The sequence below is a fragment of the Herpailurus yagouaroundi genome, unplaced genomic scaffold, assembly GCF_014898765.1.
Source record: "Herpailurus yagouaroundi ecotype Mexico unplaced genomic scaffold, PumYag 139, whole genome shotgun sequence".
Lineage (NCBI taxonomy): Eukaryota > Metazoa > Chordata > Mammalia > Carnivora > Felidae > Herpailurus > Herpailurus yagouaroundi.
The window spans coordinates 74158686-74163879 of record NW_024412394.1 but is presented as its reverse complement, the minus strand read 5'-3'; positions in this window follow the sequence as shown (position 1 = coordinate 74163879).

Here is a 5194-nt window from a genome sequence, read left to right as displayed (position 1 = left end):
TTCCTTCGTTTTGTCATTTTGAAGGGAGAAAAGGAATTAATGAGGTACAAAAATTGAAATTAAAACAATTAAAATAAAAAAAATTAAAATTAAAAATTAAAAACACACACACACACAAATAGAATAGATGATGCTAGATCCTAGGTGTGTTTTGGTCTGGGTGTTGAAAGTGGTTTGACAGATTAAAGAAAAAAAAGGGCAGGGGGAAGGAAATTGTTTGAGAATTTGAAAAAATGAATACACTGAAGTAGACTAAAATGAGATGACTGGGGTAAAATAGAATTTGAAAAAAATATACACAAAAGTAAAGAATATAGTAGAAAAAAATTAAAGAAAAATATTTTTAATAAAAATTAAAAATAAATATGATTTTTTAAATTTTCTGTACTTAAGAAAAAAGAAAAGAAATAAAAAAGAGAAAAAAAGATAAAAAGAAAAAAGAAAGAAAAAAGAAATCGTTTGAAAATTTGGAAAAGTGAATAGACTGTAGTAGACTAAAATAAAATGATGGGAGTAAGATAGAATTTGAAGAAATTTACATAAAAGCAAAAACTATAGTAATAAAAATTAAATAAAAATATTTTTAAAGGAGATTGAAGGTAAAAATGAAGTTTTTCTCTTTCTGCATTCAAGAAAAAGAAAAGAAATGAAAAAGAGACAAAAAGAAAGAGAAAGAAAAAAAGGAAATTGAAAATTTGAAAAGGTGAGTACACTGAAGTAGACTAAAATAAAATGATGGAAGTAAAGTAGAATTTGAAAAAAATTTACACGAAAGTAAAAAAATATGGTAATAAAAATTAAAGAGATATTTTTAATAAAAATTGAAAATAAAAATGAATTTTTTCCCTTTCTGTATTCAAGAAAAAGAATTATAAAAGAGAAAAAGGAAAAAAAAAAACATTGAATAGATGAACCTGCTAACAGATTGAAGTAGGACTGAAATTGCTTCGTTTTCCCCTAGAAGTCAGTCTCTGTAGCTCTTTATACTCCATAAATTAAGTCAGCAGTGAGGCTTGTGTTCTTGAAGAGAAAAGTTGGCCCAGTTGGGCGGGGCTCAGTGTAACAGCTCCGCTCTCCACTAGATGGCGCTGCTAGCCTACTGGGGTGGATTGTTGCGGTGTTCATAAGTGTGTATGCACAGGCGTGGGAGTGGTTAAAAATGGCACCACCCAACCACCCAGTCTGTTCTCCTGGATCAGCAATCGCGCGCCAGTCCTCTGTCTTCAGCTCCTGTCCACTCCCTGCTTTTTCACTCTCCGTGACCAGGCTCCAGGCAGTACCTCTCTCCCAAGTTTTGTCTCAGATGCGGCTGTTTTCCCGGCCCCTTACTTCTGAAGGGCTGCGGCTTTGACCCGTTCCGCCCCTCTGCGGGAGGGTCTCACTGAGCAATGGCCGAATGAGCAATGGCCGAATATCGGAATATCGGCTGCACCCAGGAACGCTTGCTTGACCCTGCTGCTGCTGGTGCCCCGAGACTGAGGCCACGTGCCAGCCCATCCCAGAAAATGTTTGCGAGACAGTGTAGCAGCAGCGTCGCAGGGATTATGGAAAATCACAAAACACATCTGGCACCAGGCTTCACCCTCAACGATCTTGCCCCAGCACCAGCGAATGTGGCTGCCTCTGAGGTCTGCTGGAACCAGGTGGCTTCAACAGTCTCTGCCAAATGTCCTTCCAGCAGTGGAACCGCTTTTCCCTGTGTGGCCCGAGGACCTCCCAGACCCCACTCTGTTCCTGGGGATTCGCCCTTCCCACCAGAGCACCGCCAGGTATAGAGCTGCAGGGTTGCAGCCTTTGCGCTCCCCTTGTTTACAGTCTTAATGGAATTTAAACCCTCTCCTTTCTTCCTTCTCCCTTTTTAGTTTAGTCCCTGTGGCTGTTTCCAAGTTTCCACTTTCTCTCCAGCTGCTTTTGGGGAAGCGTGCTTTTCTTGTATTCTCCCCACCCCACCCCCATCTCTGTTCTCTCTCCGCCCGCAAAAGCACCTCCCTTCCCTTGGCTTCTCGCTCCCCAAGTTCAGCTCTCTGCGCTGAATTCTGTGGTTCAGGTTGTGCAGATTGTTGTGTTAATCCTCCAATCAGTTTTCTAGGTGTGTAGGATGGTTTAGTGTTGGTCTGGCTGTATTTCATGGACGGGAGACACACAAAAAGCTTCCATGCTGTTCCATGATCTTGGCTCCTCCCCCTCCAGAAACAAACTTTAAAAAAATGTTTGTTTGTTTGTTTGTTTGTTTGTTTGTTTGTTTATGAGAGTCGGGGGGGGGGAGAGACGAGAGCGAGAGCACAAACAAGGGAAGGGCAAAAGGAGAGGGAGACAGAGAATACCAAGATACCAAGCAGGCTCTGTGCTGTGATGTGGGGCTTGAACTCACAAACCATGAAATCATGACCTGAGGCAAAATGAAGATTTGCATGCTTAACCAATTGAGCCATCAGGCATCCCTCTAGAAACAAACTTTTTATTTATGGTCAATTTATTTTCCAGTAAGGTGCCAAGGTAAGTCAGTGAGAAAAAGGATGGTCTTTTCAATAAATTATCTGGGATATTTAGACATCTACATCAAAAAGATGAATTTCAACCTTTTCCACAGACACAGGAATTACTTCAGAATAGATTGAAGACCCTAATTCAAGAGCTCACATGAAAAAACTAGTAAAAGAAATGTTGGAAATAATTTTCTTGACCTTGTTAGGAAGAATTTCTGACGACAGAAAAGGCAAAGTCATAAAATGAAAAAATTGATAATTTGGACTTCATCAAATTTCAAAACTTTACCACTTCAAAAGACATCATTTTAAAATCGAAAGATAAGGTGCAGACTAAGAAAATACTTGTGAATTACCAATAAAAGTATCCAGACTATGTAAAGAACTCTTACACTTGATAGTAAGGAGATAAGCAACACATTTTTAAAAATGGGAAAAATGGGGCCCCCTGGGTGGCTCAGTGTGTTAAGTGTTCAACTTGATTTTGGCTCAGGTCATAATCTCACAGTTGGTCATGACATTGAGCCCCACCTCAGGCTTCATCCTGGGCATGGAGCCTGCTTAAGATTCTCTTTGTCCCTCACTCTCTGTCCCTTCCCTGCTCAAGCTCTCCAAAACAAACAAACAAATAAATAAAATGGGCAAAATGTTGAATAAATATTTTGGCAAGATATACTTGCCAAGTGACTAATAAGCATATGAGAAGATGATCAACAGCATTTTGTTATTATGGAAATGAAAAGTAAAACAACAATGATATACTACTTCATACCCCCTAGAATAGCTGTAATAAAAAAGCCAGATAACAACAAGCATTAGCAAGAGTATAGAGAAATAGGGATCCTCACAAATGGTGGAGATGTAAAGGTAGTCTCCTTGAAAAGCAGTTTGACATTTCCACCTCTAGGAATCGACCCAAAAGAAATACAAACATATGTCTTCTCAAAGACTTGTACATAAATGTTCATAGCGGTATTATTCATTACAGCCCAAAATGGAAACAAGTGGGCTGCCCTTCAGAATTGTTTTAACTTGAGGGGCACCTGGATGGCTCAGTTGGTTAAGCTTCCGACCGGCTCAGGTCATGATTTCACCGTTCGTGAGTTTGAGCCCCATGTCAGGTTCTGTGCTGACAGCTCAGAGGCTGGAGCCTGCTCAGATTCTGTGTCTCCCTCTCTCTCTCTCTCTGCCCCTCTCCCACTCGTACTCTGTCTCTCTCTCTTAAAAATGAATAAAATCTGGGGCGCCTGGGTGGCGCAGTCGGTTAAGCGTCCGACTTCAGCCAGGTCACGATCTCACGGTCCGTGAGTTCGAGCCCCGCGTCAGGCTCTGGGCTGATGGCTCAGAACCTGGAGCCTGTTTCCGATTCTGTGTCTCCCTCTCTCTCTGCCCCTCCCCCGTTCATGCTCTGTCTCTCTCTGTCCCAAAAATAAATTTAAAAAAACGTTGGAAAAAAAAATGAATAAAATCAAAAAATTTTTAAACTTGAAAAAAAAAGAATTGTTTTAACTTGAAGCAATTTGGCTTGCTACAGATGTAAATGCAGGCAACATTTGTGCAGCTGTTGCTGAAGGTGGTCCATCCAAATTGTATCAAGAAGTTCTTTTAGAAAACATTATCCAAAAAGTACAGCTGTCTAGAACATCTGAAAACATTCCAGATCCATACTATCTAGACAGTCTGAGTTCCATAAGAATCAACCTATTAAAGATACCACCAATTTGGAGTGTAATTCATTTTATTTTACTGATTACATCACATTTAGACATGTTTGAACTGGTATGGTCCAACCAATAACCTGTTGATTAATATCTTGAGCATGTGGAAGTAGCTCACAGTGTAGTAATTTCCAGGTCTCTAATTGTCTGCTTGGGGCAATAATATGGCTTCATTCTGCTTGTCCCCTGAGCACCTTCATTTATGCAAAGAAGCCCCCCCCTTACCTTTTCTTTCCAAGTGGCTTGCCCAACTAACATGACTTGAACAAAAGCCTATAAACTTCACAGCATACCTTTTTGGCAGTATTCTGTCTGTTACCTTGACACAGGTCCTAGAGCAGCAAACAAGCTGACATTATACCCATGCATGTATTTATATGAACTTGTACTCCTTGTGTCATTTATGAAAAACTTTTCCCATCACTTTAGAACTCATTGGTCTCCCTGAAGTCACTTCCTACTAGAAGTGTGACTCATTTTGATATATCATTATAAAATGCCTATCTTTGCTGCTTAACATGTATATTCTCTGAAAGACAAATACGGTAAGCTACTTGAAGTAGTTTACCTACTTCCTGTCTGCACCTCCATAACACAAATAATGTGCTAGCACATAGATATTGAAAGTCCACGATCTCTTTCCTCCTGGAATGCATCCTTTTGCTTCTTGGTACATATATCTTTGGAGTTTGTGACAGTACAATCAAGAACTCATCCTTGTCATTCATAAGAGATATTATTGATTACTGTTGCTGGTTTCCCCTTAACTAGGAAATGTTCATGTAACCTTTTAATTGGATTTGCCTTACATCAGCATTTATACACTTTTTTCTTAAGGCATGATTGGTGGCACAAAATTTTGAAGTAATGCAGACTCTGGAAGCATTGTTAAAAGCTCCAGATGGCAAATACCTAATGTTTTGGGGAATGGAGGCCAAGAAACTCTGAAAGCATTATGGAACTCCTAAGGACTATGATAAGGTGATTAAG